The sequence below is a fragment of the Haliotis cracherodii genome, unplaced genomic scaffold, assembly GCF_022045235.1.
Source record: "Haliotis cracherodii isolate W230 unplaced genomic scaffold, xgHalCrac1.p SCAF_1, whole genome shotgun sequence".
Taxonomy (NCBI): domain Eukaryota; kingdom Metazoa; phylum Mollusca; class Gastropoda; order Lepetellida; family Haliotidae; genus Haliotis; species Haliotis cracherodii.
In genome coordinates this window covers 62,670,166-62,697,348 of record NW_027266264.1, presented here as the reverse complement: position 1 = coordinate 62,697,348, position 27,183 = coordinate 62,670,166, and the positions used below count along the sequence as shown (strand labels likewise).

General features: G+C 39.5%; 1 protein-coding gene across 2 annotated transcripts in view; it reads left to right on the top strand.

Moving 5' to 3' along the window:
- LOC139444190 (C-C chemokine receptor type 1-like) overlaps nt 1–27,183 on the top strand; it is a 152,379-nt gene that overhangs the window by 7,629 nt on the left and 117,567 nt on the right. The window contains exon 2 of one of the 2 annotated variants that reach the window (XM_071225449.1): nt 18,540–18,633. The exons of the other annotated variant lie outside the window; for it this stretch is intronic. The gene's annotated coding sequence lies outside the window, so the exon portion shown is untranslated. The remainder of the gene's footprint in view (nt 1–18,539; nt 18,634–27,183) is intronic. 2 annotated transcript variants of the gene reach the window in all.

Genomic DNA, 27,183 nt, shown 5'->3' with positions numbered 1-27,183 from the left:
TTAAAGCGTCGATCGTCACGCCGATGACCCAGGTTCGATTTCCCACATGGGAACAATGTATGAAGCCCATTTCTGGTGTCTCTCATGGTGATAGTGCTGAAATATTGTTATAAGTGGCGACAAGCATAGGTTACGGGAGACCTATTTTTACCCTCATTGTATTTTGCAATATTCACCTGCAATAATGCCAAAGCGGCGTTAAACTCGGCGGACTAGTACTGAAACACGTTTACTAATTTTAAGATTTATTCAGAATTATTTCATTAGATTGAAGGTATACATCTTGATCTGTACATGTTTTATTTGGGCAATAAGACTGGAAACGTTAATACGTGTCATTTCAGTTTCTTCTCAGGTAACAACAAAGATGACCTTCTAGTCAGACTGTCTGGCTCGTGGACAGACTGCTTGTATGTAATGTTATCGTTTCCTCGATTAATTGGAAGTCCCTGCAGTTATTCCGGTGAATAGGGGCTTGTCTGTGCTTCCGTGAGTTAAATCGAATTTTATTGGAAGTAATTTGAAATCGATTTCTTTCCTAAAGGAACCTTTTTCTCTAAATTGAATGAAACATATTTCGTCCTTTCAATAACTTAGCGTGTAATCTTGTGTAAAATGGCCTCTCAGCTCTTGATACTATTATATATGGATGCTTAAATCCCATTAAATTGGAATCATGCTTAAGAATAACTTTCGATTTTAAACGTCCACAAACGTGCAAAATTCGACTTTTATAAAGGAATATGCATTCATTAATATATTAAAGCCGCTTTAGAAACGTGATTTATAAGTGCCAAAGCAGTTCTTCTTAACCGGCGCCAACTCAATTCTGTATGATTTGATTTGTGGTAATTACATGAAATGGCACAGAAACATTAATTGGAGACTTGGGCTGCAATAATTGCAAGATCAACATCTGACACTGTATACAATGAATGGGCGCAATTCAACATGGGTACTCGTGGGGTCGTCTACTGGGGGGCAGCCGTTAACCAATGAACTCCTTCATTTGTTTCTACGTGACACAGATAAGACGCAGCAAATCACGATAAAACTTGGAAGAAGATTCCATCACTAACAGAACCTATTATTAGCAGTACTGTCTGAATCAAATAGAAGATGAAAATGAAAGTGTATGGATTTTTCGACATACCTCCGGCTATCTGTCCAGCAATCGATTTTCAGAAAATGATTGGTACTAATTCCACGTTTTGGAATTTGTTTTAATGATAATAATATTGCACGTCAGCACCCTAATTCATACTATTTGTTATTTGAGTGCGCATTAATGTTGAATTCTCACCTCCTGGTGAATATGGAGGTTTAAGAAGGGCAAATTTCGAATACATGTATCTGTCATGATTCAGTGTGGATCAGGACCGAAACCCAGAAGTGAAACTTGTAGATCGATGTGGCTACTTTCGTAGTAGTTTCTTTATAGGGCACCGCACTTCGCTGTGAGAATTGCGTCCCTCGGTCGTGCCAGGATCCTAACCCCCATGGGTTTGAATCCTGGATTCGCCTTGCTTTTGAGCCTTGAAGCATACTCATACACCTAGGTTTCACCAATATGATATCGGTTACTGCTGTCCTCCCTCATTTACCTCACACGCCGTAATATACTAGTAGCTAAAATGATTTGCCTTGTGATAAAAGCGTTCACTCAATACGTTTGACATTCCCCACATGGGTACAATATGTAAAGCCTAATTCAGTGATAACGATAGACTATTAAAGCCACCACACTCACTTACCCAACAAAAATCAACAACAAACTAGAAGTATGATCTTAATACAACTTTATATAAGTCCGTGACGTTAAAATATTGTCTAAATGATTAGTATTACATCATCTTACTTAAACAACATGATATCAAAAACGGCTTCCTTGAAGATAAACTAGCATAAGGCCTACCTCAATATTCCATCGATTATAGATTTGTCATTTAATTTACTCATACTTGTAAATACGTGTAGGCAAGGCAATGAGGAAATACAACCATTTTGAGATAAATAAATAAAGTTGTAGGAAATTTTAAGATTTGACGGATTTCTTAATTATATATGGAACACTGAGTTGCCCACGACACCGTACTCCGTTGGGCAACTTTGGATCCCTCGGGCGTTCCAGATTGTCGCTCAGGCGTCCGATGATCGTGGGTTCGAATCCCAAATTCTCCCTGATTATTATCCTTGTTTTGTCAGTACCATACAAGTGCTCATGAATTTCAGTGAGGTGGTCAGCATCTAAGATTTGGAGCATTCTGGGCATTTTGCCCCCATATCGCTGAAATGCCGTGATATAACTGACATTCACTGGAAGATTTACGTCGTTAGAGCCATGGCGGAGATAATGGTTCTGTACAATGGGGTTATACAAATTATCTGTGTGTGTGTGTGTGTGTGTGTGTGTGTGTGTGTGTGTATGTGTGTGTGTGTGTGTGTGTGGTTGGCACGTTGTTCGGTTAACTGTGTCTCATGCGTTAGGCAATTGATATAGTATGATTGATAATAAAATGATATATTAGGGATAGTGCATAATGTTACTTTGGTTATGTCGAGTTACATGTCTGGATGTCTCACACACCTTCGTAATATCGAGTCAACTGCATGATATTTGAGAAACGGTGTTTGAAAAATAATGTTCTTGTCTCAATATTACATCTTTATTTCTTATCGCCATGTCTCATCACCAGCTTGGCACATATGTCATCGGGACGAAAATGTACTTGAGCTTAACACGTCTTCTTCCTATGTCTCGTCACTATGTCGTCTTATCACGTTTTCCTTCCCATATCTTCTCTCTTCATATCTTCATGCAATTGTGTTTTCTCTTCATTCTTTATAACTTGTGTTCACACCACAAAGTTTCGCCATGTCTCCTGACAAAGTTACATACAAACAGGTGCCATATTTAGTTTATTATATGTGTGTGTGGTCTCACGATCTTATTAACTAACTTCAGTTGACGGGGACGGGTTGGGGCTTACTCCATTATGTCGTTGTATTGTGACGAGTTGAACATTGTGTTGTCTGCTTCGAGACAAAATTGAAGAGGCCACAACATAAGATGTTTGATTCACCCTGACTACAGTTACTGTGACAATCTACTCGTTGCCATATTGGGCATGTGTGTATATCACTAAACACCACTTAAAACTTTGAATAATGGACATAATTGGTTGGCAATACGAACTAAACGGTTATTTGTTTGGTGTCCCAAAGGAAAGTTCGTTCAGTGCTCGAACAGTATGTGTTGTCACTTCGTGGTTGAGTAATACAACACGGTAAACATTTCTGGAGAAATCGCTTTGGATATGATTATCTCACAGACAGACAGACAGACAGACAGACATGGAACGGTGGGGCAGCCTAGTCATGCCGAAGACCCGGGTTCGATTCCCCACATGGTATTGCTGGAATCTTGCTAAAGCGGCGTAAAACCATAAACACTCTATGTATATATGGACATGATTGGTGCGCTACGAACTAAAAGGTTAAATGTTTAGCATCTCAAGGACTGACTGAAACTGGAAAAAGATACGTGGTGTGTTCTGGTAACATTCAAATGTATATATATATTCAAATAGATAGATATATATATGGATAAATAGACAGATAGATATGTGATGTGTGATTTTAACATTATAAAGCTAATTTAAATCGCTTCAAAGGCAAGAGCCATGAACATGATCAATTGAACTAACATGTATACAAATGTGCACATTATAGTTTTATGGTTATATTTACGCACTTCTTATCTAAGTTAAATCTCTCTGTTCGAGCATCTAGAATATAATTCCCATTCATGTTGGAGTGTATCATGTGAGTGCAGAACCTTCTAATCGTGTTTAATTAAGTTTGGTTTGCACGAATCGACTACGAATATAACACCAGTGGAACGTATATCCTTTCAGAAACGGGAGCTGTGGCATATATAGAATTACACACACACACACACACACACACACACACACACACACACACACACACTCTCTCTCTCTCTCTCTCTCTCGCTCTCTCTCTCTCTCTCACACACACACACACTGACTGTGAACTACTCTGCACTAGAGTTAACACATTCATAACCTCTGTGTGTTATCAGATCACAGCAAAATATGACATGCATCGTCTAGGTGTCCCATCACACAACATGACACATAAGATCCAAGTTACACACAAGATCCAAGTTACACACAAGATCCAAGTTACACTCGACATTGGGCGGATGGGTAGCCTGGTGGTTAAAGCGTTCGCTCGTCAGGCCGAAGACCCGGGTTCGATTCCCGACATTGGTACAATGTGTGAAGCTCATTTCTGGTGTCCCCCGCTGTGATATTGCTGGAATATTGCGGCTTAAAACCATACTCAATCACTACACTCAACATTAAATCTAATCAAAAGACAGATAATCAAATACACAGTTCATCAATTGCGTTGGTGAAGAATCAAATCCGGACCAGACAATTCAAGGATTCACATCCTGAGAATCGATCTACGCAATTTGGACACGATGAAATAAATCAACCAAGCCTGCTCACCCAATCCCGTTAGTCGCCTGTTAAGATCAGCATGGGATGGTGAAGACCAATTTTTTCCAGGATCTTTTCAGACGAAACACATAACAGCATACTAACACACAGAATCAAAGTATCACAGAGTCATGCTGTTCCGTTGGTGCAGGAATCCACATGGCGCCAGGTTGTCTGGCAGTCATGTACAATACTTATTAATATGGTTTAATTTGACCTTATCCAACTTTTCAGCTGTCTGTTTTTTTTCTGGGTACATTCTCCCCAGGAATCCCAAAGGAGGTTGCCATGACATAATGTATGAATAAGCTGAGCATAACACCATCAAATCAAACCCATGTTGATCGGTCTTGATGTGTCACCTTTTGAGAAGGTGCCTACTTTGAATAGCTTCATGTAAAGAGAAATGATTCATCTGTGTGATATTCCTCAGAAGAAGACATCAATCTACAGTGAATATCAGTGCGTGGTGGGCACATGGCAGTTTGAACGGGGTATTAATAGTCAAACTCTCGTATATTATTTGACTTTCAAATCTCTCTACATAATGGTGAGAGCAAATTGACATCTCGGGTCAATTCGTCCCTCTGACGGGGTTATCGTAACATGTTAACTTCAGGTTTCTGTGAGTCTGGATCAGATTGCCTTTTTCATTCCTATATGATCCAGACACATTACCTTTATATTGATCCCCAGTAAGTACAACTGTTTACAACAGCAAGTTGATGGAAAGTACGAGTTATGACAACATTACTTGATATGAAGAAGCAAAGAGATTAGGGTGCTGATTTATAACTCTCTCTGAGACAAAGACATATGATAATTGATCCGGCAAAAGACAATTATTTTCTACAAATTGTCATGAGCTGTTTTATCATGCACACTGGAGACATGTGTACTAAGGAACCAATTTGTACATAATATATTTGACACTGTCAAAGTTCACGCGTGTGGAATTAGTTTTTGCTTCCTGAGCAGAATGAGAGCCAGTACAAAATGTTGGTCTATAAATGTTTAAGTTTCACAGGAAATGCCTCTTATGCCCAATGGACTCTGCAGATTCTGCAGATACTCGTGTTTGGTTATTCTCAAGATTTGCCGTTTTATATTTAGAGTAATTATAATGGGGATTAATAGTCCACAGTAAATACTGAATAGTGCCTGTTATATAATGTGCAATCGCAAAATATGTAATTATGTATAAGTATGCAAAATCTGTGTCCTGGCTGATCGAATGTCATCAAGTTACCGTAATATACTTTTTGTGGAGTTGCTATCTATGGCAAAAGATAACATTCACTCACTCCCTCATCTGTCTACCCGTATACTAGGCTTAGTATGTATCATGATAGAATAACTACACTCGGAAGGAACTCTACTAGGATCTGTTTGTTTATTGTTTACCGCCGTATTCACCAATATTCTCGCAATATGACGGCGGCCACTTAATTATCAAATCTTGACCAGACAATCTAGTAATCGATGTTATAAGTAAAGATCCACGACGTCGGATACGATGACCAAAAATTACTGATCCAGATCTTTCAGACACGTCGCCTCTTTTGACCTGCATAGGCTGCAGGAGACCAGCGGCGCCTCTGAGGAACGCACACGTCCTGATAATATTGGTTCCGGTATTCATTTTATCTCTAAATCTGTGAAACTATTATACTAACATCGTAGACACCCAGTTCCAAAACAAGACATGAAACAAAATAGCTGTTGTTGCCTCTATTCCGAGCATCGTACTTAATTACAAGACTGTCAACCCTGTGTTGCTGATGTACTCGTATCATCCTTGCAAAGATCCCACTCGCTTTCCTTTTGTGAAAAGGAAATCTTCATGAACTTTCAAGACATCTTAGAAGATGTTATCCACTTGAAATACACTTAACTGTGTGATCTAATTTGGTTCGCTAAACGATATTGAAAAAACCCGAAAGGCGTAACCTGTCATCAGTGGTATTTCTGGAGTGTTCGTGAGTTGTTCTGGTGTATCCAATTATAAGGGTAATTTTGGATAAGCTTGCAGGTGTCGGTAAACTTTACCTGGACACGTGGGCAATTATGAGACTGTGTAAAACATGATCCAGTGATTATGGAAGAACCCTGCGGGAAGAGGTCAAGTAGGTACATGCATAAAGAGAATACTCTTCAAAAGAAACATGAATAGCAGTGTAAGGGATCCTACTTTTCGCAGTTACAAATAGGAAAATTTAAACCAAAATTGAAAATTTGTGATTGGCAAGTTATTCGATAAGCGGATATTCTGGATAGTGCAATATTTTGCTTTGGTTATTTCGCGTTAGATATACTGAGCCACAAAAGAAACAACGTCACAATGGATAGATATATGAGAAACCTTATTTGTCCAAACACTGTAAACATACTTTGAGACATATTAAAAAGATGAAACTTGGCAAAACTGATCATCAAGGTTGAAATTAATATGTCAAACGTTCTTAAAGTGAAACACAACACTAGTCAGTATCTCGTGTGTCCGTCGTGTGCATTGATGACTGCCGTGCAACGTCGATACATGGAATGGATGAGGCGGTTGATGAAGGCCATAGGCATTTGAGCCCACACTCTGAGGAACGCCTGACGCAGTTCAGCTGCAGTTGTCGGCCTTGGTCGGACGTCATTCAGCCGCCTTTGAATCTCGTCCCACAGGTGCTCAATGGGCGATCTTTTTCAATTTATCTTCCCTTCACTAACCCGCTAGGTGCGCAGACCCGGACGGTCCAACCTTAAACTGACGGCGCATGTGGTATGCGCCATACGAGCACTACATGTTACTATGACGCCTATAGACAGTTAACTAGTACAACCTTCACCTCTGTCGGCAACGGTCACACTTGTGTGCGGACAGCATATCTTTTCGCCTAAACAATTATTTATCTATTGCCATGTCCGGAAATAAATGTTCCTTGATATAATTATACATCAGGGATGACCACGACTGATTATATTGTATAGTTAACCACTAGAAAGGCGTTCGAAGCGATGCGGTGAAATCAGCTGATCGTTCCTCCCAGGTCGCTTTGTTGACGTTTTGCAATCGGTACTGAAAGTGTTGCCCTTGATGTATGATTATGAAAATTAAGTAGATTTTGTATACGTTACTCCTATATCTATGTTGTAGCATCGCCGAGCAGGCCACATCATATGCATGCATTTCATTATGTAAAACTGTGAGGCGATACGTTACGCGAAATGTGAAGGTCTCATGCAACGTTGCCCGTAGGCTCAATGTTGTGAATATTGACAGCAACACATGTAAGTATTTGTCAGATATATAACTGAGAGCAATGAGAAAAGTTCTCAAGAAATTGTAAGAGTAACAGGCACTGTAAAATTACGTCATCAACTAGATATCATGATACAATCTTCAAAATAAAAGAAATGGAAATCACTGAAATCTGTTTTGATATTTAAGGGTTAATTGGTGCATGTTGTATACAAGGATTTTTATGTATATGAATGGTAGCTGTTTGTTGCCAAATACTACCATGATTATATTTCAATATGATCAATGAAAGATATATATTATTTTGGCCTTTTTTTAATTTTACAAAGCAGAAAAAACCCAATTCAGACACAGGGGACCCTATAAATTAGTTAAAATACATATTCAAGAGTATTTGTACCAACTACAATTTTTATAAAATAAAACAATATATTCATACTAATTGCCAATCTCTATAATGTTTTTTGTGTATTAACAATGCAGTGTCTACATCCAGTTTGCATTGACAATAATCATATGATTGTGACACAGATACAGCTGATTCTTAACTTCATTAGGCCTTGCTTTTTATGTTTCCTTGTTCTAAACTGATGTTTCAAATTCCAACAAACAAATTAATAATGTTTTTCTTTTTTCTCTTCACACCAAAAGATATCAGCATTGCACAATGACTCTTATTATTTTATTTAATATCTTGGCACACTTGTGCATGTGTACTAGTATTGGGACTCTGGTATTCTTTCAGGTTTGGAGAATCAATCAATTCATTGTGAAAACATTTTTAATTTCTTACATAAGTTACTTTGATCTTGATAAGATCAAACTAGAACCAAATTAATTTGAGAAGATTAAATTATGCAGTCTATACATTTCAGCCTGTCTGTCTAAAATCCGGTCCTATTTTTAGTCAATAATAAATGAATGAAAATTTAAGAAAAAATATACCTTACCTGGGTGAATCAGTCAATATGCATATTGACTGAAATGTTCAGTCAAAATTCATATTGCGCCTGATTATAGACACTGACTGTAAAATATGTAAGTATAATCTGTTATATGCAAAAACAAATAACATAAATAAATTCATTATCTACATGGAATGACTGTGGGGTTCAATTTCCATTTATTTAACCATCGGAAGATTTGATGATAAACTTTCATATTCATATTTTCATATAAAATTCATATTTGCTATATGATAATAATAACTACAAAATATACTTTAAACTACAGGTGTCTTGAAGTACTGTTGAATGAAAATCAGGATACTTAGATACAGCAGGATAGTGTGTGGGTTTGTATGGGAAATTTGTCAACATTAAAAAAAATATAACGTTACTAAAACAAGAAGATAAAACTTTGATTTAGATCTATTTATGCATCATACACATTTTGTGGGGTAGTCAGTATGATTTGTTGTTTGTTGGGACACATCTCTGTAATTAACTACTATTTTAAGAGCATGAGTATCAGAATTCTGTAAGAAATGATGGATCAATGAATTAACACCTGTGATGACTCAGAGCACTTAATGGTGGGACACATGTTATAAGGGGCAGAATAATATGGGTAAATCTCATATTTCAAAGTATGATGACTAGTTGCATGTTGCAACTGAGTAACTGATTGCTTAATAGCTGCATGGTAGATGTTCATTAGGCCTATTTCTACAAAAATAATATAAATTTAAATATTCAGATGCAACTTTAACTTTGATATAAAAAGTAACATTTAAAATCAGTTGTTTTATTATTTTGAACGTTATATCCTCTTAAAATATTTGTAAAGGCACGGATGTATACTTACTATATAGATCATTGGTAAAGGCCTGTCAAAGATGTCTGTGTGCTGCAAATGTTGGCGTATCACTAATTTTATTAAACTGAAGTTCGTGGTAGTATTTGTTGAGATTTGAATGCATGAATTGTTGTAGGAAATAACACAAAGGCTGATACATAAAATTTGCATTATTTCATCGATGCAATATGTTAGCCCAGACTGACAGAATGCCTCTCTGTATTCTGACGTAGAAAATACCGTGACAATATACCATTTTTCATGACGTTTTCCCCGCTATATTCCAAAGTGACAATTCGTCTTGTAGTTGAATAATCAACAAATATTGATATTATAAACTAATAATCACTACAAAATATGTGCTAGTTAAAAATATTCAGTTGTAAACGACCGTTTTTGAACGAAGGTGCAACAGGATAACTCTTTAGCTTGGCTCCGTCTCTACATGTCAGTCGTTGTCGCAGCGCGCATTGATCCGGGAACCAGACCGGAAGCGACAGGTTGGACCGTCGCTTATATCATTTCAAAAGGAGAGTTATTGCCCTTTGGAACAAAAAGATCGCCCATTGGATTTCAATCGGGACTGAGGGCAGGCCACTGCATGGTTCTGATGCCATTCTGCTTGAGGAAGTATCTTGTTGCTGAAACTCGTGGTTTTGGCGACGTGCCAAATGAGGTATGGCGTGTGGTCTCAAGACTTGATCAATATACCGAGCTCCTGTGACATCATTGCCTCTCCCTGGACAGATGTCCTGAAAGACCACCCCACACCATAATGCTCGGGCCAACACAAGCATCCGAATAACGTTTCCCACGGCGATGTGTCAGAATGGGTCCTCGGTGTGGCCTCTGACAGTGGAGGTGTCTACTCGTCAATCGTCGACGCACGGTGCCTGCACTAATGTGTCGCTGGTGTGTCCCCATGGTCTGTCGCACAATCTGACGATCCTAACTCTTGGTCTTCCACTTAGTGGTCGGTCATCTGTAGTGTTGATGGTCTGGTACCGTTGCTGGAGTCTGTATATGGACCTTACGCTACTTGCCTGGCGGTTTGTCCAGCTTGCAATCGTCTTGCTGATTTCTTGTCAATCTTGACATGTGGTAGCATTCAATAACGAATGAATGTTATCCGATCAGGGTGGATTTTTATAGGGCAAGAAAGGGGGGAACGCATGTGCATTTCAATTTGCACGGAACTCACGTGCATCGGGTTACCATGGCATTTGCCGTGATGCGTTTGGGCGATCGGTTTTATTGTCATTTGCTTTGTTTTTTTATCATCAAATTTTATTCTTCCGGACAAGGTAATGTTAAATTTTAGAAACTTTGACAAAAATTGCCCAGATATTTAAATGACAACTATTCATGCAATGTTACTTGAAGTGACATTTCTTTTGCGTATCAGTATATATCTGGATCTAATTTATATTGATATCCAGTGTACTGCATAACCTTTGAGGAGTGGTGTGGGAATGTAATTGTTTCAATATCACATATCCATGTCCTCTTTACATGTCTCAATCACCAGCTTGGCACATATGTCATCGGGACGAAAATGTTCTTGAGCTTAACACGTCTTCTTCCTATGCCTCGTCACCATGTCGACTTATCACGTTTTCCTTCCCATATCTTCTCTCTATATCTTCATGCAATCGTGTTTTCTCTTCATTCCTTATAACTTTATAACAAATTTGAAGAGGCCACGACACAAAATGTTATTTTTCAACCAGACTACAATTACTGTGACAATCTACTCGTTGCCATATTGGGCATGTGTGTATATAATTAAACACCACTTAAAACTTTGAATAATGGACATAATTGGTTGGCGCTATGAACTAAACGGTTATATTTTTGGTATCGCAAGGAAAGACTCAATCAGTGCTCGAACGTTATGTGTTGTCACCTCGTGTTTGAGTAATACAACACGATAAACATTTACAGGTGCAGGATAACATGCTCAATCTAGATAAATGATTAGTGGATTGTGGTTGTTACATTTAAATGCTTATTTAATTTGTTAGAAAGGCAAGAGCCATGAAAATGATTGATTGAACCATTGTGTATAAAAATAGACACATTTTGTTCGCAATTTCTTGCCACGTTTAATCTCTCTGTTTGAGCATGCAGAATATAATTTCCATTCGTGTTTGAGTGTATCATGTGAGCGCAGAGCCTGCTGATCGTGTTTGATTAATTTGATTTGCACGAGTCGACTAAAAACGCCAGTGGAACGTAAACCTTTCAGAAACAGGAGATATTGCATAAAAAGTTGCCCTAATGTTTGGCAAATCAAAAAGCGTCATTTCTTGAGTCCGAGAGAAGTACCGTTAAACGGATGGGGTCGCGATGATGGTGATGGTGATGGTGATGGTGGGCACATCGGATATTGATCTACACGCCCATAATTAATTTTACAGACATTTATCGTCATTACGCATTCACTATCATTTCATTAGTTCCCTTTCTTTGTCGGTATCAATAAACCACGGACAAGCCATTGTACCACAACTCTGCACTAAAGTATCCCACACCATTACCAGCGTGTGCTCTTAAATAGCAAAGATAAAGTCTAGGTGTCCAATCACGAAACATGACACACAAGATGCAAGTTATCCAGGTTACACACTGCATAAAAGTTACACATTCCTAAGGAGGTTGTCATGAAATAAACGTATGACAAATGAAGCAAAAAGCCATGAAATCAAACTTAGGTAGATCATTCTTGATATGTCACATTTTGAGTAAGTGACCACCTTCATGTACATGTTCGAAATTATCATTATGTAGAAATTATTCACCTGTGTAATAGTCCTCAGCAGAAGACACCAGTGGATACAGTGTGGATCAGTATGTGGTGAGCAAATGACAGTTTTGGTGGGGTATTAACAGTTAAACTATCGTATATTATTTGACTTATCTAGAGTCAATTCCATCTCTCTGGGCTTATCGTAACATTTTGACTTCAGACTTCTGTGAATATTGATCAGATTGGATTTTTCATTCAAATATCAGCCAGACGCATTAACGTTCTACCGATCCGCAGTAAGTACAACAACAACAAGGTAATGGAAAGTATGAGTTCTGCTAACCTTTAAATTGATATGAAGAAGTGAAGAGACTAGGGATGCAGTATGGAAGTTCTGTCTGTGACAGACAACTATGATATAGGATCCGGCGAATCACATGGACATGGACTTAGATACAAAGACACGTCGGCAAGTTTGAGATTCTGTAAGATTCTGTGATTCAGAGTTCAAATCTTACACGAAAAAGTCGAGTACCATGTAGGTATATGTATAATACTTTTAATAGGAAAATTCTACTACCGACAATAAATAAGTGAAACATTTATTTGAATGTGGTTTTCGTTAAGGTGTACAATACCATGGCGTTGCATCAGAACGCAACATCTAAACACAATGAAATTTTACATCATGCATGAAAAGCATGTGATGCTGGTGCACACAGAAACCAAAGTGTGTCACCTACTGGAGAACTCACAATCACGAATGCAGTTGAGCTGAGCACATGCTGATGAAAGCCTCTTAGGCAGTATCAAACTTAACATGGCTAATTGAGGGGGCAATAGATTTGGGAACGATCATATCCCAAGCTGCGTGAATGTGCTGAATGGCAAATAAAAAGTGTAATTTCTCGACTGTGGTAGAATTCCCGTCAAAAGGGTGGGGTTAGACGTGGGCGTGGCAGGCCTAAAATGGCGACACCTATTGCAGATCGGTACATAATTGGCACTACGTAATAGATTCAAATCTGCTCCTGTTATCAATAGAGATTTCCTTAAAATAACAGGAAGGTCAATTTCAAGCATCTATCATTGAAAACCTGCTCCGTAGAGCCCATCTGAAAGCAATAGGGGGCAAAGATTAGGATGGGCTAGGCAACACCAGGTACAGCGCCAATGGCGTTAGACCATTTTTACAGACAAATCAAGATTTTGCCTCAGATGTACACATGGCAGAAAACGCTTTCGGCAATGAAGCAACAAGAAGTATTCCAGGACAGCAAATCCTGACATGATCGGTGTGGGGGCAGTAGTGTCATGGTGAGGGGCGGTATCTCACATGACAGGCGAATTGATTTGGATGTTGTGAATGGAGTTTTAACTGGCCATTGGTATGTTGTCAAAATTTGTCCCATTCGCCAGAAAGAACTATCGACAGACCTTTTGAACTGCAAATTGACAATGCCAGACCATATTATATCCAAGTCGTCACCGATTGTCTACGACGGGGAGGCATACGGACATTGGACTGGCTCCCCTGACGTGTCCCTGATAGAACATCTCTGATACCCAGCCCAGCTTCGGGTAGCACTTCAGGTGGAATGACGGGAAACCACACGCGATTAAGTTAACAGTACCCCCCTCAAGGTATCGTTCACGTATTGGTAAACATAATGGGCGCATCCGATATCGCCAACATGCCCGAAATTAATTTTACAGACATTTATTGTCATTCCTTCACTATCATTTCATAGGTAGTATATATGAAGCGGGGTGTTAGGCATCTCACTGCGATTAGTTTCAAAGTTGTGTATTCAAAACAAAATAAAAATTTACAATTGACACCTTATTTAGTTAACGGTGCCCTATGCTTCAGATAATTTAACTTGACTCTGGATATATCCTGGATAGTGCATAATTTTACTTTGGTCATTCAGTTATATGTCTGGATGTCTCATTTACCTGCCTAACATCGAGTCGTCTGTATAACATTTGATGGGTATGTAATGATTTTGTCTCAATATCACATCTCAATTTCTAATCACCATGTCTTCTCAACATGTTTCATCACCATGTCGGCTCATGTCTCATTTAAATATCCCCTTGCCATATCTTTCCACCACATCTGCTTATCACCTTCAACATGTCTCATCACCAGCTCGGCACATGTCTCATCGCAGTGTTTCCTTGCCATGGATCCCTACTACTTCTGCTTATCACCTCTCACCAAGTCTTCTCAACATATGCCATCATCAGCGTGGTACATATTACATCACCACGAAATGGTCTTACGCTCAACATGTTTTCTTCCCATGTCTCCTTATCACGTCTTCGTCCCATATCTTCTCGCTCTGTCTGGTTACAATGTTTTCTCTTCATTCCTCATAACTTGTGTTGACACCACTATGTCTCGGATGTTTACTCACGATGTTTCAGAAAAGCAGGCGCCATGTTTAGTTTATTACAGGCATGTGTGGTCTCACGATCTCATTAACATACATCGGAAAGCAACTTGTCATTTGGAGTGGAGATGGTGGGGCTTACTCTATTGTGTCATTTTCTTGTGACGAGTTAAACATTGTGTCGTCTGCTTCATGACAAAACTGAAGAGGGCACGACACAAGATGTTATGTTTCACCAAGATTACTGTAATAATCTACACGAGGCCATATTGGCGCATTTATGCTTGTCACTAAAACCACTTAAACTCTGAATAATGGACATAATTGGTTCGCGCTACGAACTAAAGGTTATGTGTCTTATATCCCAAGGGAAGACTCAATCACTACTCGAACATTATGTGTTGTCACCTCGTGAAGAAATCGTTTCAGACAGAATGTGTCTCATACACAGATAATATATTTATATATATATAATACAATTATTGTCCATTTTACTGCCACCACGACTTATTTCTGTATGTGTCGTACGCCTACCCTATCGTCCTACGCCTGTCATATTGTGACGTCACAAAGTTAGATATGCTCTGTGACGTCATACTATGCTAGAGCGTACTTTGACGTCATAAAAGCGTAACGGTATAACTGTACTCTTGAAAATCAGAATTGTGAAACCGGTTGAATAAATTATACAGCTCACCATCATCATATATATACTGAACCGCAAAAGAAACGTCACCCAAAGTAACAAAAGTCCAATTTAAATATCTGGGTCATGTTTGTCAAAGTTTCTAAAATTTAACATTACCTTGTCCGGAAAAATGAAATTTGATGATGAAAAACAAAGCAGATGACAATAAAACCGATCGCCCAAACGTATCACGGCAATGGCCATGGTGTCCCGATGCACGTAAATTCCGTGCAAATTGAAATGCACATGCGTTCCCCCATATCTTGCCCTATAAAAATCCACCCAAATAAGATAACATTCATTCGTTATTGAATTGCAATTTGGACAAACCGCCAGGCAAGTAGCCAATGCATTCCAAGTCCACGTAAGCACCATATACAGGCTCCAGCAACGGCACCAGACCACCAACACTACAGATGACCGACCACGTAGTGGAAGACAAAGGGTCACCACCTGACGTCAGGATCGTCAGATTGTGCGACAGCATCTTCAAGATCGCTTTGTTACTGCTGCGGAAACTGACTCAACAGACCATGGGGACACACCAGCGACATATTAGTGCGGACACCGTGTGTCGACGATTGACGAGCAGACACCTCCATTATCACAGGCCACACCGAGGACCCATTCTGACACCACGTCATCGCCGGGACCGTCTTCGGCGGGCAACAGCACCAGCATTGGCGCCACTATCAGTGGAGAAGAGTCCTTTTCTCAGACGAGAGCCGTTACTGTATCTCAACAGCTGATGGCAGAGAGAGAGAGAGTCTGGCAACGCCGTGGGAAACGTTATTCGGATGCTTGTGTTGTTGAGAGAGACTCGTGGGGTGGCCCGGGCATCATGGCGTGGGGTGAAATTGGTCTTGCACAGAGGGTCGGCCCTGTGGTCTTCCAGGACATCTGTCCAGGGAGAGGCAATGGTGTCACAGCAGCTCGGTACATTGATCAAGTCTTGAGACCACACACCATACCTCATTTGTCACGTCGCCGAAACAACGAGTTTCAGCATGATAACGCCCGTGTCCACACTTCAAGGACAATAAGATACTTCCTCAAGCAGAATGGCACCAGAACCATGCAGTGGCCTGCCCTCAGTCCCGATTTAAATCCCATTGTGAACTTGTGGGGCGAGATTCAAAGGCGGCTGAATGACGTCCGACCAAGGCCGACAACTGCAGCTGAACTGCGTCAGGCGTTCCTCAGAGTGTGGGCTCAAATGCCTATGGCCTTCATCAACCGCCATTCCATGTATCGACGCTGCACGGCAGTCATCAATGCACATGGCGGACACAAGAGATACTGACTAGTTTTGTGTTTCACTTTAAGAACATTTGACACTTTAATTTCAACCTTGATGATCAGTTTCGCCAAGTTTCATCTTTTTAATATGTCTCAAAGTATGTTTACAGTGTTTGGACAAATAAGGTTTCTCATATATCTATCCATGGTGACGTTTCTTTAGGGGTTCAGTACATATACAATGTGGTAATTAACATACGTAATAAGCCACGCACAAACGTATCGCACATGTATTGTCTGACTGTCCACCATTCTGCACGAGGGTATCACACATGCATTGCCAGCGTGTGCTGTCAGATCACAAAATAGCAAAAATACATAGTCTTAAGTGTCCCATCATACCACATGACACATGTTACACACATTATTCAGTTATATTGCAGCGGTGTGTAGATACGAGGGCTGGTCAAAATGTTCTTAACCTGACTAACTTTCAACCAGTGGGTTCGTGATAGGGGTTCACATGGACACAGAAATGAAAAGAACGAGTATCGAGGAGTCATCAAGTTTCTTACTTAAGAGAAAGTACTCCCTAAAAAAATCATGACCGCATATCACAAGTGTATGGATATACATGTAAGTTCCACAGGTTTTCCACTGTTAAACGTTGGGCAGCTATGTTTAAGGCTGGGAGAACAAGCATTGACGATGACACTAGGTCTCAACCTCTATCAAGGAGATAGAAAATTTTATATTGTCAGATCGACGTTTTTCCATAGCCTCACTTGAGGAAGACACAGGTTTTAGACATGGATCAATTGGAACTATTAGTCATGAACATTTACAGATGAATAAGATATTTGCTCGTTGGGTGCCAAAGTTTCTAAATTCTGATTTCAAGGGAAAACCAACTGATTTGCAATTTAGAGCTAATTGAGGATAAATACGTCAAATTCAAAAAGAGATTAGTAACGGTTGATGAAACATGGATCTACCACTATGATCCCGAGTCAAAACGTCAATCCATGGAATGGCACCATTCCACTTCTGCGGCACCAAAGAAATTCAACTCTTCAAGATCAGTGAAGAAAGTTCTGGAATGCAAATCGTGTGATCCTTGTTCATTACTTAGAAAGTCAAAAGACGATTACTGGTGCCCACTATGCTGGTTAGCTTCATAGCCTGATATATTCTATCAAAGAAATGCAGCGAGCAAAGCTGACTGCTGGAGTTCTACGACTTCATGACAATGCCATTTCTCACAACTCTCGACTTACAAAGGCTGCTGTACGACAGTGTGGTTTCGAAGAGCTTCCCCACCCTCCATACAAGACAGACCTGGCACCAAGTGATTTGCACCTGCTTCCTAAACTGAAGGAACACTTTCGTGGAAAGCGCTTTGACGACAACGATGAGGTCAAAACTGCCGTGCATGGGTTCGTCAGTTTGGCTTCAGAAAACTTCTTCCTGTCTGGAATTAAAAAGCTTCACTAACTATATGAGAAGTGTATTGAAAAGCAGGGATATTGTGTTGGAAAAAAAATTAAACCACTTTCACAATTGTTGGTTTTGTTTGTTAAGCTTAGAATTTTTTCCAGTCCTCGTATTCGAATCAAGAGTAGACAATCCAGTGATTCACATTATGCGCACCGATCTAAGCAATTAGGATACGATGACATGAATCAACCAAGTCAGCCGGTAGATCACAAGCATTTGTTTCTGAAGACCAATCACTGGGGAAATAACAAAGAAAAACAAGCTGAACATTGTGACACACAATCTTTAATTTATAATCTGATACATACTGCCGTCGGCACCAGGTTGTCTGGCCGTCGTGTACAATACTTATTAATAAGTTTCAATGTGACGTTTTCCATCTTTTCAGCTGTCTGGCTTCTTTCTCCCCAGAAATCACAAAGGAGGTTGTCATGACATAATTTATCACAACAAGGAGCAAGACCCCATCAAATCAAACGAAGGTAAATCGCTCTTGATGTGTCACATTTTGAGAAGATGCCCACCTTGAATGCCTTCATGTAAGGAGAAACAATTCATCTGTGTAATATTCCTCTACAGCGTGTATCAATATGTGGTGGGGACATGGCAGTGTGAATATGTGGTGGGGACATGGCAGTGTGGATGGGGAAATAATATGCAAACTCTCGTGTACTATTACACTTACAAATCTCTCTACATAGTAGTGAGAGCAAGTTGGCATCTCGAGTCAAATCCATCTCTCTGACGATGGTAATTGTAACTTTAGACTTCTGTGAGTCTTGACCAAATTGCATTTTTCATTCACATATCAGCCAGACGCATTAACTTGACATTGATCCTCAGTTAGTACAACAACAACAAGTTAATGGAAAGTATGAGTTCTGCTAACCTTTAAATTGATATGAAGAAGTAAAGAGACCAGGGATGCAGTATGATAGTTCTGTCTGAGACAGACAAATATGATAGATGATCCGGTGAAAGACAGTTTCTCTACAAATTTGTTGTTTTCATCATACACACAGAAAAAATGTGTACTAAAGCATGAATATGTGCATCATTTATTCGACACTGTGAAAGTGCAAGTGAGTGGAATTAGTCTTAGATTGTTGGTACAAATATTTGTCTTTTAATGTTTTATTTGTCACCGCTATTTTGCCTTTTAGCCCTTTTGAATCTGTTTTGAAACATGATCGAGGCTTATTATTCTCTGGTGTTACCGTTTTATATTTAGAGACATTATAAATGAGAGCACGTGGTCACAATGACGACTGAATGATGAATTATGTGTAACCGTCCACAAAGAATAATCTCATCTGTGACCTGGCTAATGGTATGTCATCTTACCGATGGCGTAGATTGTAGTTGGTGTGACGGTCCAACTGGATTACTTACAAGTAGCCGTAATAAAGTTGTGTTGCTGGAGTACCAATTCATTTACATGTATCTATCAACCTATGTCTGTATCATAATCAAATAACTACTATGTCACGGATCTCTACTGGGATTTCTTTAGAGCCGTACTGAGCAGTATTCACGCCATATTACCGTTGCCACTAAATAATGAAGTCAGGACCAGACAATCTAACGATCGATATTATGGGCAACGGTGCGCGTCGTCGGGTACGATGACACGCAATCAGCCAAATTACCGAGCCAGGCCATTGGATCTATTATATACGTCCCACTTGTGTCCTGTACAGGTTGCAGTCGACCAATTCTAAACCGGAATCCCCATAGGGACTACTGGGAACGTAAATCTCCTAATGATGTTGTTTTCAATATTAACTTTATCTCTTAACCTGTTAACCTAATATGCCACCACCGGAGGAATAATAAACGCAGTTCCTAATTGAACATGAAACAAGATATCCGCAGTTGCCGATGTTCTGAGTATCGCACTTAGTTTCAAAGATCCTCACCTTGCCTTGCCCAGGGCTTCATGTACTCTTATCATCCTTGCATAGATCCTTCTCCCTTTCCTTTCGCAAATAGTAAAACCTTTATGAACGTTCAAGACTTCATAGAATGTGTCAATCACTTGAAATACACTCCCCTCTGTGATCTAGTTTTGTTCGCTGAACCACACTGAAGAAAGAAAATGTGCAGCCTGCAATCAGTGGCATTACTGGAGTGTCCGTGAATTGTTTGATGTATCCAATTACAATAGCAATTTGGAATAGCTGGCAGGAGTTAATAAAATGCACCTTGATTCAGATACATGGTCACGGGGGCACGTTTATAATTGTGTTAGATTCAATGAATCAGGGATTGTGGAACCCTGAACTCTTACACGAAAAAGTCAAGTAGGTATACTCTTCAAAGGAATTTGAAACGCGGTGTTATGGATCTTATGAACATTCAAAAAATAAAAATTGCGATTAGCGTGCTTTTAGGTTAACTGTATCTCTGGCATTAGATAATTGAGACTGGATTTCAACATCTTCTAGTGCATCATTTAACTTGGGTCATTTCGGGATTGCTCTCCGGATGCCCGATATAGCCCCATCGAGTACATTGCATAAAAGATCGGTATGTGAATGTAATGTCACATCTCCATTTCTCATCACCTTGTCTCCTTTTTTTCCTCCTCACTTCTTACCCGTGAAGTACCGGGGTAGAATTGGTCTTCAGCAACCCATGCTTGCCGTAAAAGGCGATTATGCTTATAGTAAGAGGCGACAAACGGGATCGGAATAGGCTCGCTGTCTTGGTTGAAGCATGTCAACGTATCCCGATTGCAGGGATCAATGCTCATGATGTCAAACACTGAATTATCTGGTCCAGACTCGATTATTTACAGACCGGCGTCGTACATCTGGAACAGTGCTCGGTGCGGCGTTAAACAAAAAACAAACAAATTGCTCGCCATGTCCTCGGATTATGTCTCATCACTAGATCTGGTCATGTCTCATCACTAGATCTGGTCATGTCTTCGGAATATGTCGCCTAACCATGTCGGCGCATGTATTATAGGGATGATAGGGTAAAAGCGATTCCCCACTTAGGAACAATGTGTGAAGCCCATTTCTGGTGTACCCGCAGTGATAGTGCTGGACTATTCCTATGTAAGAGCATAGTTTTTTACTCATTCACTCACTTCTTGCCACGTCTCCCCAACACTTCTGCTCATCACCTCTCACCATATCTTCTGACCATGTGTCATCACCAGCTCGGTACGTCTCATCACTACGAAAATGCTCTTGCGCTCACCATGTATTCCTCCCAGGTCTCGTCAACATGTCGCTCACCATGCCTTCTCACTATATATTTCCTTTTAAGTGTCTTCACACCATAATGTCTCACAGGGTCTCCTCATAGTGCTTAGTCTTCGCCATGTCTTCTGATCTAATCCCCCTTACTTTCTTACCGCACCAAGTTTACACATCATACCTTTTCATTCGTCATTGTGTCTTTTAACCATGTTGACTTACAATGGCTGCAACTATACACCATGCTCTAATACATATATCTACGTGGAGACGGAGTCCTCTCTTCCTAATAGATTCTAACACAAAGGTTAACTTTTGCATTAGTCTTTAATGTCTCTGACATATCGGTTAATGGCGTGACGGTCCTCAGAGATACAGTCATGGGTACTGGCCTAACGCGTGTTATTTCACGTAATTGTTGCATGGACAGCAAGATACCTTCGCTGATACGTATTGAGAAATAGATTGGGACGACACACAGAGATAGATAGACGGCAAGATGTGAAAATGATGGAGAATGGTGGAAATGAGCTTGAGGTCATAATAGTCAAATTAGTGATACGATTGGATCATCGCGGCAAAAGTCCGCACGTTGTCTGCCCGGACTTTCGAGTGGCCATTTATAGTTCGTGAAAATGTCATCCGTCACTGAAGTCATTCTGTTTCTACATTCCTTGTAAGACAGTTAAGCAAGAGACTGAGTTCAATATATCAGCCTTTTTAACATAAATGTAATATTAGGAAAAATGTTCCCAACAATCTATTAAAATCTATTATGAACTAGAAATATGAGATCATTGAAATCGCCTCAGCTGTTTCATATTTAGGTCTATGTATAAAGATTCAGAGCTACAAAACAATCTCAAAAAGACCGTATGACAAGAGGGATGACCTCAACTTCAAGTCGTCAACCTTCGATCAATATTTCAGTAGCACCAGCCATGAAAAGTTCCTAGTGGTTCCTTCTGACAATTCCTCAAATTGTATAACCATAATGTGTAAGCACCACTACAATAATTGTCTGATCAAAGAACTGTGCACACGTGACATATCAAATAATGCCACATATGTGTATGTTCACTGAGGAAGAAATCTGCCAAAACCATGCATCAGCTCTACCAACTTTTGTCTTGACTATAAAACTCGAAGACATTTTCATTTCTCTTTGGTACTTAATTTCAAGCTCCATTAAAAAGTTGTACAAAAATAAATATATATATATATATATATATATATATATATATATATATATATATATATATATATATATATATATATATACAGTTGGATATTGTTGTGTCGAGCAGATGTATCACCAAATCCCTGTCTCAAAGATCAACCATTATCCTTAATACAATCAAGGAAGGACTTTCTTTATATTCATAGAAAATATTTGATACAAGTGGAATTAATACCATGTGGATTCTCAAATCATCAAGGGATTTGCTTGACTTTTTTTACAATCTCAAAAAAGACCCAGGTTCAATTGTGTCAAAACGTTTCATTTGCAACTTTGCACCCCACTATCCCACATGAAAAATATCATTCCTTGATCCATAAGGCTATTACAAAACGTGGTAACCACAGATATAGTGACATGTCTATCTTCAGAGGTTCAGGTCAATTTGGCAAACATCAAATCAAATGCCATCTACTGAGAAAACAACATGTGAAATGTTTGACTTCCTTCATCGAGCATACTCTTTCTATCTAGATTTCACAGAGCGACATACAACTGTTGCTCAGAGTTGTTTGATCAAGGTAACACCATTCCAGGCCTCAGTAGAGCTTTCATTTTTTTTGTATGGATATGTGGATGATAATTCCCAATTAGACGCGTCGGTGACAAAAATGATGTCCGTGCAATTCCCTATTTTGACTTGTACCATATTTTGTTCAGGGGAAATATTGAATTGCCTTTGCATGTGTTCGTGGCGGGGGCCACCGTTCGGGCAGTATACGTTCACTTTTTCTCGAACACTTGGTATCATCACTATTTGAGAGTGATTCATAAAACATTGTCCTGATATAGTCGGAATCGTAATTCGACTCTTTTTTCGACAGAGATTTCTTATGAATATGGAAAGGGCTTTGACGCTTTTATTTATTGAAATAGATTTATTCTGACATAGATACAAAGAGTGACTATGATATTTAAAATAAGGTGCGAAGGAAGGCGCCAAATCATACTCACTCACTCGCTTGTCATGTTAGAGATCAGCGGTGAATGATACAGGATTGTGCTTATGCATCCGATATACACGAACAATCTGAATGGTCATAGATCACCGTGTCCACTGAATACAAATGGTAACATGGGGACCAGGAGGTGAATTACATGAAGCCAGACAAGCGGCAATTCCACCCTACTCCGTCACATACCCACTGTCACATCTATCATAGTGTTTGTCCATACAGGGCTTGAAATATCCACCGAGCCATTTACAAACCACGAATTCATCCGTCGGCAGTCAGGATTGAATCTCTAAACACAGTTTGGCGCCATATGTTTGAGCTTCTCAACGCCTCAGCGTCTTCGACGCTCCTTTCTGAACAGCCTGTAATCTGCAATAAGTTTTACACCAGCAAATAGGCGACCATCGAATCTTTCATGTCATGTGCATACAATCCATACATACGTAAGAGGCTGGAATTGCGAGTTTATTCATCTTCCAAAGCAACCTTCCTCATTTAAAAGATATTGTACAAGAGGGCCTCTTTTTAATATATCTGTATCTACCCAGCTGTTACATGTTTTGTATGTATGAAATTACTTAGTATGCTGTACATTAGCTTCTGTTTAAAGAAGCTACTTCTCACAACTGATCCTGTCAATATCTTGTCGTGTATACAATGAGTTCTTGATCACTAAGCTCGGGTCAATTACAAAATAGATTCAAGTCATGATCAGTCAATCCCCAGTTCTTGTCTGTTCATATTTGATGATGTATATTTGGCTAGCAGTTGACGAATGTTCTTATTACACACATATACAATGTTTCATATTGATGCAACTAACTAACTTACAACGTCCAGGCCGAAACCGAAAAGAGGTTCTAGATCATGTAGCAACGCCCCCTTTAAATGAAAGCGACATATCCCTGTAATCATCAACAAAAATCTGTGCTAAAAGCAGAGCCCACTATACGATTCAGACTATCAAATAAACATTTGTTTATGATCAAATCGTGATGATACATGTGTTCGCGAAAAGGTGAACCTATCCTGCTCCGACGGGGGCATCCGTTCCAAGCACCTACCAAGTCACTTGTTCACCGGAACACTGGAACAAGTAAAAAAAGGAATTGAATCGTACATGCCACTTTTTTATCACTTTTATCCATATGTCTACCATAAAACATTTTGAAGCGCCGTTGAGACATCATATCTTACAACAATGAACACTCATATCAATATCCAGACTTAATAATCGAATATAATGATGGTAAACGCTTATTTTGTTTTACCGGTGGCATAGAAGTTTCACAATGCCCCAAAATAGAAACATATACAATCAGAAACACCAGAACAAAAGGCGAGAGAGAGGATCACGATCACGCTGTATTATGAGACAAAACTCAATGGATATCTCAACGGCACATTTGCCTATATATTTCATTCAGAAATCATTTATTCTGATTTAAATAGCCCAATGCCTGATTATGCATTGCTCATTCACATCACGTTTATACGTCGATTGAAGAACAAAAACGCTGCATCTTCAAGGAGAAGCTTTTTAAAATTCACTATCGTTTGCTGATTGCAAGGATATGAATATGTTAATTTCAGATGCGTATTAGCATTGATACACAACTATGTCTGGTAGCATACTATTATTACACAAAACCAGATGTCCATTCATCTGTAATAAAGTCATAATTCCAAAGCTGATTCATACAAAAATGATGTTGATAAGCTTACTCGTTTTGTTTAAATGAACCTTCGACACAATTATAAGTTCGATATACACTGTATTGTAACGACATGTCAATGTTTATTTATCACTGCTGCTATGCACACATTAATGTGGTGTTTCATTTGATAAGCTTTGAGACGCATGTGTTATATATCCAGCATGTGTCTTGTGACAGTTTTCTGTGACAGGAAACCGACAGATAGATTTTCTCCAATATCATAGATAGTCAATCATAAGTCATTGGTAACATTTATGGAGAACCGATAGTCGTTTTCTGAACGACGTTATCTTAGAGATAATACTTCTCGACCTATGCCGACAATGCGATATTATTATATGGACACTTTCCTGTTGACCTGGATATAAGTTCTAGGTCTGTCCCCTTTGCCCTAAGGTGAGGTGAGGTGAAATTGGGTTTAACGTCGCCTCCAAGATTATTGCACTTATATAGCGACGTACTAGTCCGGGCTGATGTCGATTTATAGTGCTAGCTCACCGAGATACCATGCCGCAGTTTAACATAAATACCCCATCCAGACACATTAAACTGACTCCAAGCCGACCAGTCCTTGTTTTAGGCCCTTGATGCCGAGCGCCAGACAGGGTAACAACAAGTACCATCTTTTGGTATGACGCGGCCTGGGATCGAACCTCGAACCTATTGTCCCCTTTAAATCTGTACTGCAACTTTTTTGGCTTTTTCATCCCATAATGGCCCTCTTCAAACCGTACTACCGTCTAATCTCGTATTGGCCTTCTTCAGACCCGCATTGGCCCGGAAACAGCCTGCTGGCCTTTTCAAACCGCATTGGCCCTCTAATCTCGTATTGGCCTTCTTCAGACCCGTATTGACCCGGAAACATTCTGTTGGCCTTTACAAACCGCATTGGCCCTCTAATCTCGCATTGGCCTTCTTCACACCCGTATTGGCCCCCATACAATTGTATGGACCCTCTTCAAGCTTGTATTTGCCCTCTTTCCTAAATATACGGTTCGAGACGATATGGCCGTATGACGGAGAGTTGATTAATGTTGTATTCATAATTTGTTTTTGTTCGTGGTAATGTATAGCTTGACGTTATCCCTTTGTAGACAGTAATATTAAAGTTTACGTGTTTCGCTATCGCTTGTAAACGCGTTCCTGATACCCTCGTACATAACCTCCATGAAACTTTGTATATGTAGGATCTTAGTTACCAAATTGCAGTCATATGGCATTGACACCCCAGGCGATCGAATGACTTTGAGTTCAGATTCAAACCGCTGTTTCTAGGGAGTTACACGTGTGTGCTAAAACGGCATCAATATAATTATGAATATAAAACGCCAACGCCAGTGATTAATTTGCCTTAACAGAATCCATTGGGTGCAAAAGGCAAAATAGCAGTGAAAATTATATGAAAGCATCCCCGAGTCGAACATATATCCCTTCAAGGAACGACAGGTAGTGCAATGCTATCTAATTAATGCTATATGAATGGTATATGAGATTAACATATCTCTTCGTTTTCGTTCACTAGTGTGTCTGTATGATAAATGGTTCCAAAGACAAAGTCACCTTCATAAAATAGTGCTGAGTAGATATTCACGCCTGATACTGACTGATTACATGTATATATAGCCGACTATAAGATCTCATATATTCACTAATTCCGGGAAGATGAACTGCGGGATGCAATAAGTAAGATTAAACCATAATAAGGACATAAATACTCACACGTTACTCAACCGGCGCTTCAACAGCTTGCTAAGATATTAGCATCAGGTGCTTCTGGCATTTAAGCTATCATATAAGCTGAGATTTTTTTTCAAGGCATCTGCTAGGCTAAACCGATTCGATGATGCCCCAAAATTTAGACAAGCACATAGAAAGGTTTACCTTAACAGATAATGTGTTCCATTTATTT